At 36.6% G+C, this 15,976-nt stretch overlaps 1 protein-coding gene across 1 annotated transcript in view; it reads right to left on the reverse strand.

Moving 5' to 3' along the window:
* The window catches only part of CHRM2 (cholinergic receptor muscarinic 2), a 506,666-nt gene extending 491,082 nt beyond the window's left edge, over positions 1-15,584 (reverse strand). Inside the window, exon 1 of the transcript XR_004954036.1 lies at positions 15,526-15,584. The gene's annotated coding sequence lies outside the window, so the exon portion shown is untranslated. The remainder of the gene's footprint in view (positions 1-15,525) is intronic.
* Between the last annotated feature and the right edge of the window lie 392 nt (positions 15,585-15,976).

Genomic DNA, 15,976 nt, shown 5'->3' on the forward strand with positions numbered 1-15,976 from the left:
TTATTTTTTGTGGAGATCAATTTATCAATTTTCCTTTTAAAGATTCTGTTTCAAGGTCAAGTCTAAGAACTCTTTGCCTAGTTCTATCTAGGTCCCAAAGATTTCTCCTAAGTGTGTTTATAGAAGTCTTATAATTTTGTGCTCTGCACATAAGCCCATGATTCATTTTGCACTGCTTTTGTATAAGATGTGAGATTTAGTTTAGGATTTTATTATATTTTTGTTTTACTTTATTTTTTGCCTATGGATGTCCAATTGCTCCAGCGCCATTCGTTGAAAGGCTTTCTCTCTCCCATTCCCTCTCCTATCAAGTTGCTTTTGTTCCTCTGTCCCAAATCAATTGGTCATATTTGTGTTTTTCATTTCTCTATTTTGTTCCATTTATCTATCTTCTGCCCCTACATCAATATCACACTGTCCTGATAACTATAGCTGAATAGTGGGCCTTAACAATAGGAAGAGTGATTTCTCCTCATTTCTACCTCTTTAGGCTATTTTAGGGCCTTTCCCTTATAATATAAATTTTACAATAAGCTTGTCTATCCCAACAAGAAACCTTGCTGAAATGTTGATAGAAATTGTGTTACATATATTAATCAATTTAGGGAGAATTTGACATCTTTACTATGGTCCATCTGAATATATAAACTTTTAAAGCATCAACTCAGAAATTCATTAATAAAATACATAGGTACATAAAAGAATTAACAAAATAGATAAAAATTAATATTCTTAATAGTTAAAACATTCATATAAATCAACACTATTATCCCAATATGCAAAAAACAAAACTTGAATAGACCATCCACAGAAGAAATTTTAAAAGCCCAACTGTACTAATAAAGGTACAAAAAATAATTATACCTACTAAATTGATATATATTTTAAAGAAAAACACTCAGGGCTGAGTGATAAAAATGAAGTGAGGCAAGCTTTCAATCACTGTTAGGAAGAGTATAACTGGTAAAAACTTTCTGCAAAGCCCTATGAGAATATCTATCAGGAACCTTAAAAAGGTATTCTCTTTATCCCAGTGTTTTCATTTTTATAGAAAATTACATTAACGAAAATAATCAGAAATGTCATTTACATTTATATACAAAAATATATGCATTAATTGAAATAGTGAAAAGGAGAGAGAAAAATGATAGAAAATCATTAAACTATGGAATAGCCATATGGTACAGTATTACGCAGCTGTTAATAAATTAAGTATTTGAACAATTCAGTGGCATAGTTGTTCATGTGGTATGGAACAAAAACGTTTTATACAAATATGTTAACATAATATAATTCCAAAAATATTTTAAAGTATATTTTTGAGTGGAAAAATAAACTTTGGGAAATTACAAAAATAACATTTATAAACATTATAAATTTTGGATCATTTTTCTGCTTTAAATTTCTCTGTATTGTCTGCCTTCTCTACCATAAACATGTATCAGTTTTATAATCAAAAATGTATTCATTAATAAAGTACCAACCAATTTTAGTCACAGGCCTAATTTTCCTAACCTAGACTGTGGCTGATGCAGCACTGGCCTACTTATGAAGTCCTTCCGAGGGTTGGTTATATAGTAGCAGGAGAGTCTGAGACCCTGAAAAAGTAGAAATATTCTTTTCCTCAAGGACATTTCAAGAATAAAATGTCCCACTAAAACTGAAAACAAAGACCAGAATGAATAATGAAAATAGCACTAACGTTCAAAGTTCCCTAGTAGAGAATAATGTCTTTTTTCGAGATACTGGGCGCCTGGACCCTCTTCATTCTGTGTACTGTTTCCAGAATGGAATCCATGCACATGTGCCAACGCTAGAGAGTGCCAGAAGTGGGCGAGGCGCACGCTCAGCCACGCCTACACTCTAACTGGAAACTGGGTCATATGAAGACTGGTAGCTTGTTCCATAAAGGTTTTGTAACTCTGCCAAAGAGGTATAGTGAGCTAATAGTTTTTTTTTTTTAATCATATATATGCAAATTATACCAAGTAGAAAACTTAAAGCACATTTCAGAGCATTAAAAGTTCAGGCTTGGTTAACATCGTAACTGTATTCAACAATTACTTTAGCTAAATCTAAAACACACTTTTAAATTTAAAACAAACTATTTTAAACAAACAGGCCATATCAATTTATTGCCTTTGAATGATACTTATGATTAGATTAAGCATATAATTTGTCATCTAAATCAGGACATTTTTTAGTGTGAAATGGATGTCATTAATAGTTAGGCTGGGACAATAAATGTAAACTAGAACCCATTGGGTAAATCTGGATGTTTGACCAATGAGGAAACTTTCAACCAACCACATCCCACACATGGCTCAACTTCACACTGAAGTTAGGTCTGCATTAAATTAATTAATAATCATCTACCAGTACAATCTGCAAAATTGACAGAGAAATTTTTAACGATAATAACAGAATGCTCAATTACCACATAAACATGACTACTTAATGTTTTTTGTTCTGATAAGTATTTTACTGGGAAATGCTATGCTTCTGAACTGGTAACTTTGGGGTCTAGGGCACACACAAAGATAAGCGAGAATATCCACATTAAGTTTAAGGCAATATAAAAAAAAAAAATGATAATCTACAGCAGAAATAGCATCCCCTGTGTGGTTCCATTTAGATGGTTTACCTTTCATGGGCCTTCTCAACTCTCACGACCTTCACTGCATTTCCTCCCAACATTCAATTCTAAGGACAGACCCTGAAATCTCTCAATCTCCAAAATACTGCATTTCAATGCTTTCTAACAATAAACACTTAATCCCTCAAAACCTATCCTTCTACCTCACTGAAACCTTCAATGGTTTGAGCATGTTCTTTCTGTCAAGTCATTAGTTCCTCTTGATTTCTCATCCATTCCTGGGCCCCGTGGTCTATGTGCTAAGCGGGTAATTAATGGTAGCTACTATAACAGACAATTCCAATATCTCAGTGGTTTAAAACAATAAAAGGTTTTTCTTGCTCAAAGTTAAATGCAAGTTGGGCAGGTCTGTGGCAGAAACACTAGAATCCAGAGGCCTTCCATTCTAAATACATGACCTCTGATATTTTTCAGAAGGAGAAACTAGAAAACCAAAATTTTGCTAGAGGTATTCTTAAGGGTCAGGCCAAAGGTGAATTACATCACTTGCACCCATGTTTCACTGGCCCGCACTGAGTCATATGACCCTGACCTAATTTCAAATGAGGCTAGGAAAAGTAGGCCTCCTGTGTGTCCAGGAAGAGGAAATAAGATTAATGAACATATAGCCAAGTCTCTGTCATATCACTTTAACTTGCAATACAGTTAACTCTCTCGCCATTTTTCTCCTACGGCTATTCAGAACATAGCTTTTGGGGGACATGTCATCCCACAACAAGAGACTAGAAACTTAGGGTAAAGGCAGGTTATGGTCCCTTCTCACCAATTCATAAACAGACTTGAAAGCTGCACACACGACTAGACAATGCACAAAGCAATAGGGTCAAGTGAGCGGATGGAAGGAAGTACAGGCAGCCTCACCAGTATTCAAAGAAATACAAAATTCAAAGACAAGACATTATTTTCACCTATAATATTAGCAAAGACTAAAAGATAATACTATATGATAAAGGAGACGCAGTTAAATTCAGCCCGAGGGAGGCGGCTGCAGTGCCGGAGGGGCATGCCCAGATGTACAATCATCCTACAGGACAATTCAGAAACAAATATCAAAAATATTCATTTAAATCATACAATAAATATTTACTGAATATTTACTAAGCATTGGGCACTGTTCTAAATTGTCTAATCTAGTAATTCCACTTTCGAAAATGTATCCAAAGAAAATTGGTGGAAATCCAGACATATTTATGTACAGGGAATCTACAGCAGTGTGACAATAGCCTAACAATAGGAAAGTGATTAATTAATGTATGCTATGTCTATATCTAAAAAGATATGGAGTGATAACAGAAAAATTTTAAGTACGGTTAAGGTCTAAGAAAACTCAGTATAATTTTGTGGAAGAAAAATAAAAAGATGCATTTATACTGATACCAATTTCCATATAAATATCTATATTCGGCCAACATATATTTACTATCAAATATGTGCCAGGATTTATAAAGAGATAATCTATAAGATTTCTGGGTGAGTAAAAATTAAGGTCGACTGATTTTTTTTTTCTCATTATTGTTTCCCTATTTCACAGAAATTGCTGAAGAACAGACCAGCACATAGTAGAGTACTTTGTGCTATAGTCATGAATAAAAATGTGCCCTAAGATATAATGGAAGAATAGAAGTGAGCCAAAAGAGTGTAATTTCAGTTTCAAGTACTTTCTAATAAGAGGTGGAAATTTGGATTTGAATTCACATTTGCATTCACCTGTGAGGACACACAGGGCCTTTGGGGGAAAAAAAGTTATTGTCAGTCTTTTTAAATTATGAATGGATAAAGACAAAACTCTGCTCAAGTGGAGCAGTTTGGAAAATCTGAGGCTGAAGATGTGAAAAAATTAAGTGGGAAAGAGAGAGGGCAGCATTTTTCGGGGAAGAGATTGCTTTTAAGAGGTCAAGGGTTGAAACTGGAGGAAAGGAGAACAATGAAGAGGACATTTATTAGTTCTTTGGGTTGTGTTGCACCCTTGTTTAAGAGGATGATGCACAGGGGATGGATGGCCAGAGGGTGACAGAGATCGTCACCAAGACCAGAAGCAATTCTGGGCGGAGATGAGCTCTGTGGAGGCCCAGGCAGCCACATAAATACGGCCTAGAGTTGGAGCAGGCCTGCTTCTGATGGAGCCTGGCAATTTCTGGACCATGCATGCCTTCGGCACAGATACCAGTGTCTTATAAGTGGTGGCAGCGAAGGTCTTCCAAAGTATCTCGTGACTGGCAGAAATGGATACTTGGGACGTGAAGCAGAATAGGTAAAAACAGAGGTGATGGGATCTGGTGTCTGTGCCAAAATAATGAATGAGGGCACTTTGCAGAAGGCCTGAGACTTTGCTACCCCACGAGGAGAAGCTTATGGCTTTGTGATTAAGACATAAATATTTTATAGTCAAAGGCTAATAAAGTCAAGAAACATGAGTTTATAGTTTCCTTAATTTTTAATGTTATCCACATCTTCCACCCACAAAAATGTTATGTCTTTTAGAATCAGGAAAAATAATTTAACACTCTCTCTATGCTATCTTATTTTCCCCACTGAGAGCAAAGACTATTTAAAGAACTTCACCCCCATTCTCTCCTCAGGCGCCCCTCACCACAGAAACGTCCTTAGGAAGGAAGGTCACCAATCACTTTCTGATGCTCATGCCCAGTGGGTACTATCCAGCCATTTGCTTGTCTTCTTAGTTACATTGTACGCTGCTGACCACTCCCTCCTTCTTGAAACACCTTCTCCGCTGAAGTCCCTGACTGTACTCCCTAACCTCTCCTCCTGCTGCTCTATCTGCTCCTTGTCCATCCTTTGGAGGCCTGCTCCTTTGAATTGTCTCTTCGAAACTGGTGTTTTCTCAGAGCTCTGCACTGGGTAGTCTTCACTTCTCCTACTCATTCTCCCTAGACCATTCCATCCACAGCAACCTTTACACTCTTATAGCTTCATTTACTTCGAAGTCTACAGAGCTCCTCAGACACTGGAGGTGTATAGTAAGCAGCTGCTCACCTATTTGACATTCAGAGAAGACCACTTTTAACACCGTCTTCCCTATACGACAATCATTTTCAATAGTCATCACAAAATAATTAGTAGTAATCATTTTCTTAATTGACTTAATTTTAAAACAATGTACAATAAATTTCAATTTTTCAAAATTATTCAATTTTAGCAAAATATTTCTTATATGAACTAAAATTCAGACTTAACAGTTTTACACTATTTTACACTGAAAACAAAAAACTCCAAGTGACAAACGGTGTGATGTAATTGGCATAACTCAAGTTCTGTTTCTTCATCCTCATAATTCACTGTACTAGCAGAGCTTATTTCTAATCTACTGTTTGAATGCAAAAACATGTAGTATCACAGAGCCTGCAGACAAGACCTGCTGTGGAAGTGAGCTCAAATGATTCCAAACAATTATAAACTTACTCTTGAAACAAAAGCATGTGGTTGAGTTCCCATGTGTCAGGAGCTGAATATAATAACATGAAGGTCTCTGAACTACCTTACCCATATAGAAGGCAGTTTATAAAAAGGTAAGAATATAAAGGTGCTACTTTGAAGCTTATATTGTTAAAATGCAATGGTAAATGCAGCAATTGTTTAGAATTTTTACTAACAAAAAACTTTTTCAGAAAGAAATATTTTATTACTGGTATTGTAGCTCATGAAGAGAATAAAAAAAAAGACCAGCTCTTATTAGTTTTATTCTATACAGATTATGCACCGTCTTACTGCCTACGCCTTGGGCTAGCTGCTCCCACCACCCCACTGTTAGTATGGTATTGACGATAGATATTTGTTGAATAAATGAATACATTTGTTACCTGATTCTAAGACTGTTTATTCAGTCAGACCTCTCCTCTAAATTCTAGGCCTGTATTTCTGTCACCTGACTTGACCTGACTGTCCCAGAGAAAGAGATCTCTGGCCCCAAAAGGACTCATTTTTCTGTTCACTGAGTGGCTCAAGCCAGAAACTTCAGATACCTGTCTCCCTATTCCTCCCGATCAGATGTATAATCTGTTTATTCTATCTCTTAAACATTTCTAGAATCCATTCTCCACTTCTCCATTCTCACTTACCTGGGCTAATTCAGCACTTGATCATACTGCCCAAGAGGTTAGTTAAAAACACTAACTTACTTAGACTCTCTACTTCAGTCTTTCCTCACTCTAATCACCCTGGACTTCCCTAAACTCCCCATCTTTAAAAAAAGATTTAATCCCAATTATGAACTATTACTGTGAGGATTAAATAACTTGTATGGAGGGCCCAGTACAGTGTCTGGCTGACTGATGATGTTCAAAAGCAATTTAGTTTTCCTTCCTAAAATATTGCTTGGCACTCTACCGCCTCCCAAAGCTGAACATTTTGAGAGAAAGCAATTATATTTTGAGACTGAATTAATGAAGCATCATTTTATATGCATAAAAAGCCAAATTATGCAGATAATTTCAGTTGTATAAATGAGACCTAATTCAAAGTATTCCCAAACTCATTTTTATTATAGCAACAAACACTTACTGATCATTACAAAGAGACCAAACAAAGTAAGGTCTGAATATATTGACATAGACATGTATGGATACAAGAGAACATCCATGCTCTCAAGGACTTCGTAATTCTGTACACACACATAACTCCTAGTGATGAAGGATAATACACGACAACTGCTAAATAAATATCACAATCACCCACGAGAGGGAGAGAGAGAGAAAGAGGAGACAACCCAACAAACTATGGCAAGCAAAATAATATGTGAGAAGGAAAGAAACCAAGATGTGTCTTAAAGGAAAGCTACACAGCTATAAGCAAAAGCACAAGGTTATGTTTAAATTTCAGAGTAAAAAATAAAAGTCAAGTGCCAAGTTATTTTCAAATGTATCCTGCAGTCAGAAAATAAAGAGAATTATTCTTATAATAAGACAATCACCAACTTAGGTATCTATAATCTTTGACTATAATGCTCCTTTAAGAAACACTTAGTAAAATTACTGTTTACTTCAACCGATGCAATTTTTAAACCATTAATTTTCACAGTAACCATTGTTTTATGACTTATGTAATTTATTCAAATAATGTTGCACAAGTGTTTGGATCTAGGGAATCTTCTTATAAAACGTCTTAATGTGTATAAAAGGAAAGTAAATTAAAAAGTTTACTAGCACCAGGAGGATCCTTATCTTCTCTCTGCATGTCAAAAAACTTGACAGAAGTCTTCAATCTAGCTAGTAAGCACTTCACTGATTAAAAGCTAACTTCCATTTTTAAAAGGCAAAGTCCTATTTCTGATCTTATGTTTCCTTCTAAAAAGAAATCTAAATATTGCCTGAGTTAGCATGGGCTGCCATAACACAGCATCACAGACTGGGTGGCTTAAACAAAAGAAATTTATTTTGAGTTCTGGAAGTTGAGAAATCCAAGATCAAGATGCCAGCCTACTCAAGTCTCTGGTGAGAGTCCTCTTCCCGGCTTGTGGACAGCCACCTTCCCTCTGTGACTTCACATGGTGAGAGAGCACAAGCGATCTAATGTCTCGTCTTAGAAAGACGCTAATCCTATCAGATCTGGGCCCCATCATTTGACATCACTTAATTCCTTAGTCCAAATATAGTCATACTGGGGGTTATGGCTTCAACACACAATGTTGTATACAATTCAGTCTACAGCAGATGTTTTTCCTCTGATTTCTCTCCAGATAATCAGTGACACAATACAAAACCTGGACTGAGGATTCCAGAATACCATACAAGTTGTCACCCTTCTGTGTACCCAAAGCATCCTCTGCATGCTCATAAAGTATCCCTGACTTTTATTTACATTTTTACTAGTTTCTGTATTTTCTCCAACATAATATAGGCCACCAGGTGACAAGAACTCTTGCTTCCTGGTGTCTGTACCCCTTACACATAGCAATGAAGGGATGTTAACAAAACTGGGTTTTACAAATATTAATCTAGCTGAAATGTGTAGGATGACTCGAAGGTGATGTATTAGTTTCCTATTGCTGCTATGACAAATTACCACAAACTGGCTGGCTTTGAACAACATAAATGCATCCTTTTATGGTCCTAGAGATCAGAAGTACGAAATCAGTTAGAATGGACTGAAACCAAGATACTACCAAGGTCATACTTCCACCACAGGCTCAAGAAGAGGGCTGTTTCCTTCCTCCTTTCCAGCTTCTAGAGATGTATTCCTAGCATTCTTTGGCTCAGGACGCCTTCCTCCATCTTCAAAGCCTGCAGGGTGGCATCTTAAAATATCTCTCCTTCTGCTGAGACAGGCACATTGCCTTCTCTCTTCTGTGTTGTAAAATCTCCCTCTGCCTCCCTCTAACAAGGACCCTATGATTGCACTGGGCCTACCCAGGTAATCCAGGATAATCTCCCCTTTACAAGACCCTTAACTATTCACATCTGCCAAATCCTATTACCATATAAGGTCATATTTGTTTGTTCCAGGGATTAAGACCTGGATATACTAGGAGCCATCAGTCAGTTTACAAGCAGGTAGAATGGCAACAGATCAGTGAAGAAGCCACTTCATAACATCTGCCAGATGCTTCCCAGTTAGCTGGACTTCTAGTCCTGGATTTCACAACCAGGTCTGTATAAGTCATATGACTCCCATATCCCAGAGCAAAACCATAAATCTTTTGACAATATTTGGTCTAACCACCTGTGCTAAGTGATTTGAAACGTTGGTCAATGATCCAATGAATTTATTCCACAAGGCTAATTTCTGTCAACTAGATTAATTGTTACAAAAAATAAACTACTTTTCTTAAACAAAACTTTTTCAGGTGAATTATGTGGGCATTTACTTCAACTCATTGCTTGGCTTCCCAACACGTTAAAAGAATTCATCATTTTAATCCAAATGGGAATCGAGTCAATTTCCATTTTGTTCAAGCCTCAGACATAATTGACACACCATGAACCATACATGATACTAAGGGTAAAGCTGGGTAGTCAAGTCTGCAGAAAATAACCAAGTGGCTTTAGATGTTTACCTGGAGGTGATGACATATGGTTCCTGTCACAGGGAAAACTCCGGGGTAGAAGTGTTTATCTGCACCATTGACAAAAAGATCTTATAGGACCCATATAAGACTGAGTTTCTTAATTACAGACTAATAAAAAGTCTGCTGGCACGGTAGGCAAGTTTAACTGCTCATGAGAGGATGCCATTGGAGGACAGCGGCCTCAAACAGACCATGATAGAAGAGAGAGAAGGGACTTTGAAGTCCCAATAAACAACAAACACTGTAAGGTTCACAAATCTGTCTGCTGAGGAAGAACTGTTCCCAATGTGAATTGTGATCCTCTTATATCGTACTGAGATACACTAACTCTTTCAAGTTTTCCGCCTTTCAAACAAAAGCAGAATTAAACCTTTCGAGGTCGTCACATGTTATCTATGGTTAGCCTCCCTTGGTGCTGAATGGCCTATTTATCTGTTGCTTTTAATCAACTCACGAAAGACAAAAAAGATGCATACAAAACACACATACACATACACTCTCCTCTTATCTGAATGGACAGATGCAGAAACATACATCCCAGAATAAATTAGAGCAAAATAAGCCCAGAATGATACAAGTCTGCAGGGGGTGGAGGTGGGAAGGATTTCAGATGCACTACAGAACGTGTTGTCATTAAAAATACCAGGACTCTGCCCTGGTCCCCTTTGGAGAGAGACAAAGACATTTACAGACTCTCAAGTTTAGGCAAGACCTGGGGCAAAGGGTATAAGAGTTTCCCAGGCACATGAGCAGCTGAGTCCTCTGGAATAGGCAGCTCTGCTCTTGTAGTATTGTCTTTTGTTCTTGACCAGGGAAGGAAGAAAGGAAAGAACAACCTAAGTAAGAGAAGCCTCTGAAATATGTTTCATCTCAAAGAATCATAGCTTTCAATTTTTGAAAAGAAAACACTAAAAACAATTGATTTTCTTCCCTTGCTGTTCCAAAAACATTTTTTACCAGTCTCATCTGGTGTTGAAACATGGCTTCCCATCAACCATCTGCCTGTTAATATCTACAACATCAGGCAAACACAAGAGGTGGGGGAAAATAGAATCAAGCACAGGAGAGCAAGGCCTCCCATTCACAAGGTAAGAGCTTGTCTAAAAATTTTCCATGCTCCTCAAACAGAAAATTAGAGAAGTTCATCAGACAACATCTATATGTTAAATCACTGTGGTCGAAGAAAAACACTGTCTTTGATGTGCTGTTGATACTACCTCAGAAAGGAGGAATAGTTCTCAGTCTCAAGTAAATAATATAGGCTGCTTCCGGGACTGTGATTCTTTTTCTAACTCTGTCAGTGAATGCCCTGAAATATAATACCAGTTACAGGACACTGATCGGCTTCTTCCACTGTCTCTGCAGATAAGAGCCTCGAATATGTTTTTGTAAGATGTTTCATTTTCCAATGTCACTTTTATTGTCGGTTAATGAGTATTGCTATTGACAATATCGTTAACTCTTTCTAATGATATAAACTATGTGCCATGAGAAAGCAGAATAACTGAAGTCAAAACACTTTGTCATCCTTTCTTTTTAAAAATTCTCTGCTTCCTGTCTTATCACTAAATGACATAAGCCCCTTGAGGAGGGATAGTTTTATGCTTTTTTAAATTTTTTTGCTCACTGAATCTAGCCCAAAGTAGACTCAATAAAAAAATTTAAAAAAAAAAACTGTTAGTGAAATTATTTAAAGTCAAGAACTCTGCCATGTTATAAAATACTGATACACAAGAATAACATTAAATTACATAATGCTAAAGCAAGAAGCAAATCTAGGTGCTGTTCAGTTCAAACAACTCATTTTGTAAATGAGAAAACTGAGGCCCTAAGATTTGAAATATAAAATTTACTAAGATGACTCAGTCTGCCAATGACGGCATACTGATTCTAGGCTTGTGTTGCTCATACCATTTCCAGCATATCGTACCATTTTAGTAGACACTAAACCGAAAAGACAAATAATCTAAATTGTATCCAGAAGAATGAAGCATCTTGAGATAATCTCTTGCAATAACTGCTTAATGAACTGGACTGTAAAATCTAGAGAAGAGATGGAATGTCTGTCCTCGAACACTTGAAAGCTGATCATATCTAAGAGCTTGTTATTGCTGGGAATGCAAACGGGACCAATAATTGATCCATCAATGAGACTTGAGTTACAATAGAAGAGATGTTTTCACAAAGCAAAGACTTCTGTGTTCCTAAATATTTTCAAGTACAAGCTAGATGTCAAATGCCAGAACCAAATGGCTAACAACTGAAGCCAGGCTCTGTGCTAGAGGATTCATATCCAGCTCTTCTACCATAAAGGTAGGTATTATCCCCCACTTTACAGCTAAGAAACTGAGATTCGGAGGTTAAGTAGCTTAGCCAAGGACACACAACTCATAAAGGACAAGAACCATAAAAAAATGTCTGCAAAATTTTAGAGATTATTAAGCAGTTTACAAGTATGAGGACTACCACCGCTTCTGACTCTTCTGTACCAGTCTCACCAGGATTGGGTATTTGGGATTAAACCAAAGAAAGCAACAGGTAAATCCCATCCAACGCTAAATATTGACATTGGACCAATAGCTAATCCACAAAGGAACGCTGAAACAATAAGAGGCAAGCCCAGCATTCAAACCGAGATCTCTGACACTCCAAAATCTAGTCTTCCTATGACCTTGGGTGGCTGCAAAGGCTCCTGTTGGCTCTAAGATTCTTCACGTTTCAGATTACTCTTCCAAGATAAAAATATAACTTTTCTCCCCAAAAGATTTAAAAACTGCCAAAAAAAAAAAAAAAAAAGCTCACAACACTTAAAAATCTCTAAAATCTTAGGAATTACTGTGATTCGATGTATATTAAGAACAAATAACTCTTGTCTCCAGTACGAGTCTAAAGCAACAGTTTTTTTTATGGTGCCCCTATCGGTCCAACATTCTTGGTTATTTACCAGGTTTTCAAAATTACAAAGAAAAAATACTAAGAAAGTACTCAGGGCTGTGTTTACACACTTAATCTCCCACTTAATAGTATATTTTTATTAATCATGGTACCAGATTTCCCTTCCCTGAATTGAGAGGGGACAGAAAAATCAACTTTGGTTGCGTCAGACCTCAGCTACCGTCTGTTATTGACTCATCCTCGAGACAGCTCATGGGACTGAGAGGTTTCAGTAGCAATTACTTTTTTCACTGATTCTGCTTATTCTGGATAAGAGGATTTAGTTTAAGACTAAAAAGGAGTCGTTTACAGATTAACATTTGATTTTATCATAATAACCTGAGCCACTTCTGTCCTAAGAACTTTCCTAATGCATAGAAAATGCCTTTGTCTGTTTCTAATTAGAGTCAAATCTTTCCATACGCTTTTCAAGTAATCGGTATAGAAAATAGGATGGCATCCCCTGATATCTCCTCTGCAAACAGAGAAAGCTGGAAATCCACTTTTTTTGAGCCACAGCCCCCTGTGAAAATTAATGAAAATTATGGGTTTTGGTCCCACAAAAATTCACAATAAGACGTACACACAAAATCTTGGAACCAGGTCCTTATAATGCATCGAAATTTCTCTTCACATAGAATGAGAAGAAAAATCACGAGCTGAGTTTCCATTTTCTGACAACTAACACCGGGCGTCTGTCTGCATCCTCTTTCCCAAAACCTAACATGAAAAAAAGAGAAAAGAAAAGAAAAAAAAAACCTCTAACCATAAAATGCCCATATCTACCCGCGCCGCAGAAAGAGCTGCTCTCCGCCCCGCCCATCAGACTCTTAAAAGTTTATAGAGAGGGTCAGTCACCTACCCCATCCAGACGGCTCACCGCCTTCCTCACTCGAGGCCGCGTTTTAAAAATGGCGCCCCGAGCGTGGACGGAGCGCGGGAAGGCACCTGCCACGGAGGGGGCGGGGCCGAGGGGCCTCCAAGTACCCGGATCCAGCTCGCGGGCCACCTGCTGCCACGTCCGCTGCGTGACCGCCTGCAACGGCCACGCGTGGCATCTTTAGAAGCGAATAATAAATAGCATTCTTTTCCTTCCTATTGGAGGACGATCAGTTGCTTATGTTTAACTCTTCATTTCCATGACTCCAATCTTTCCTCTAGTGAGCCTCGTTATGAGCGATAAGCAATGGCCATAAGTTTTTCTGTATGCATATATCTAATCACACTGCATTTTCACAGACTTTAGATTGTCACACACACAAAAAAATAATAATAATAATAATTCTGGACCTGTTAAGAGCAATTCTCTTAAAATAGCGAGAATAATTATATGCACATATAAACCCTATTGTGTTTTGTAAAGAAAGCAACATTGCTAATTGTGAGGTCCCGGGTACTGTTAGGAAGCTGGTTCCTGTTTCCTTGTGAGTGGTTTTAAGGAAGGAATTTAATTAATTTGTTTATCCTCGTTCGGATTCAGAATGTCACAAGGTTCTCATATGGTGTAAGTTCTCTCCAATCCTCTGATTTGTCTCATCAGTTTTACAATTTAGTATCTGCCATATATACCAAGCAACTAAACCAAGAGAACCTTGAAAAATCCTGCAGACCAAGGCTCTTGATCATTTGCCATGTGACCAAACTTTCTGTTTCTAGGAAGAGATAGGTTGATAAACTCAAATATCACCCTATTCCATAAGTACCACAAGATCAGCCACTTCATTGCAAAAATAACAATAGATTCAAATTACAGCATAGGAAAGGGAATTTTTTTAAAAAATGAAAGTTCTGTAATTTTCTTAAATATCACTCTTCTAATAAATTAGTCACACTACTTTGTAATGCTCTATCAGAAGATAAACCTTGCTTTTCAGGGGAAAGAAAAAATATAATTAGACATTCGAATGGACAATCATCTCTATTTCTAAAAAGAGCAAAGAGTGACCACAGGCAAGCAGTGCTCAAGGGAAAAAAACAAACATCTGGACCATGAGAAATTTCTTTTGACTTTTTAAAATTAAAACAGAAGGGTTTGTCACTGCTCAAACTTTGAAAGAAAATAAAGAAATCTCACCAGCAGAGGGCTCAGAAAGCAGTCAGGGGTATCTGATTGTTACTTACTATAATTCCATGTAGAAAATAAAAGGGACTTGATGGAAAACACTTTTGCCTGGAACTTAACATCTAATAAGAGTTATTGCCTTAAAGGAAAAAAAAGGACCAAGTAATTAAGTCTGCCCAATCTCTAGCCTGCCTATCCTAAAATTCTACCTGTAGAAGTTAATCTATAAATAAAATATATTTAATCTTATTATCAAATGTGTAAACAAACCATCAAGGAAAAGGTATGTAGCTTACGATAAGAATTATAAAGATTACAATTAAATATGAATTTTTAAAATTTAAAAAAGTAAAGCAACTTCATTAGATGAATTTTTCTCTACATAGATATTAAAGGAAATATTCAATACAAGGATACTTCATTCTGAAAGAACTTAATTCCTATATTTTAAGAAAGCATTTACTGTATGTTGGCACTAATTCAATCTAAACATATAGATACATTAAATATGAACATTTTCCCAACTCAGAAGAGGTTTGTTTGATAGGCTAAATTTCTAAGAAAAACAAACAATAAAGAGACACTTTAAAAATATTTCTAGAGCAGCTGTGAATCTATTAACATATTCTCACTATAGATATTAAATATAATAACTAAAAAGAAAAATTGCAGGAATAAAAAAGCAGAGATGTTTTTAAGAGAAAAATTCAAAGTTGATGTTTTAGAAACACTCTAAAGAAGCCTTTTTTGAGACTAGAGGTTGAGAGAGAATGGTGTTGCATTGTGATATTTCCAATAACATAGGTCTGGCTTCTGAGGCTAATTCTCAAAAAGTTCATTGTATTTTCTTACCGATTTTGACCATAATTAGGATAAGCTGTTTCCAGGAGGATGGTAGTGTCTTGATGCACCTCCTTGTCTGAACTGCTAAAAAAAATCCTCCTGACATCGTTACCAGGGTGTTAATCTAGTTCTCAACTCACTGCGCTTTTAGAAATACAATGCGACATTGTTTCAAAATCAGCACCCCTAAAAATAATAACGCACTATTGATTAACATTTTATTCATGATTTAAGCAACAATGTACAAACAGAGTGACTTTTAAAGAATTTCAAACATCCAAAGAAAATTGTTTTGCCAAATTTCAGAGAAATTGGAAGGGTTGAATTTTGTCTCTCTGTATGCAAAAAAAAAAAAAGAAAAGAAAAGAAAATGAAGCATATGTTTTAATAACTAACTAGATTACTTAAGAAAGTTGTTTGCACACTGTGATTACCAGAGTCCCAAGTTTCTAAGGAGGTA

The sequence above is a fragment of the Rousettus aegyptiacus genome, unplaced genomic scaffold, assembly GCF_014176215.1.
Source record: "Rousettus aegyptiacus isolate mRouAeg1 unplaced genomic scaffold, mRouAeg1.p scaffold_m13_p_13, whole genome shotgun sequence".
Taxonomy (NCBI): Eukaryota; Metazoa; Chordata; class Mammalia; order Chiroptera; family Pteropodidae; genus Rousettus; species Rousettus aegyptiacus.